The sequence below is a fragment of the Triticum dicoccoides genome, chromosome 3B (genome assembly GCF_002162155.2).
Source record: "Triticum dicoccoides isolate Atlit2015 ecotype Zavitan chromosome 3B, WEW_v2.0, whole genome shotgun sequence".
Classification (NCBI taxonomy): domain Eukaryota; kingdom Viridiplantae; phylum Streptophyta; class Magnoliopsida; order Poales; family Poaceae; genus Triticum; species Triticum dicoccoides.
The window spans coordinates 749,560,395-749,560,690 of record NC_041385.1 but is presented as its reverse complement, the minus strand read 5'-3'; positions in this window follow the sequence as shown (position 1 = coordinate 749,560,690).

The following is a 296-nucleotide window of genomic DNA, read 5'->3' as shown; positions in this document are numbered from 1 at the left end:
CCGGGACAGATTACCTCATATGCCTACTTAGTTATATTTCCACTTGTTGTGCAAATGTAACTCTAAAAAAATAGGCACCTTCCCTATATGTTTTTTTGGCTTTGTTTGGCCGGTTTTTCTTTGGTATTATTGTTTGTTTTTCTCTTCATTTTTATTTTTATTTTCTTTTTTATAAATCCCTGAACTTGTTTTGAAACCTTGAACATTTTTCAAATCCATAAAGTTTATATCAATGCTTGAGAATTTTTAATATTCATGGAAAACTATAGAGTTCCTAAACTTTTCCATATTTGTGA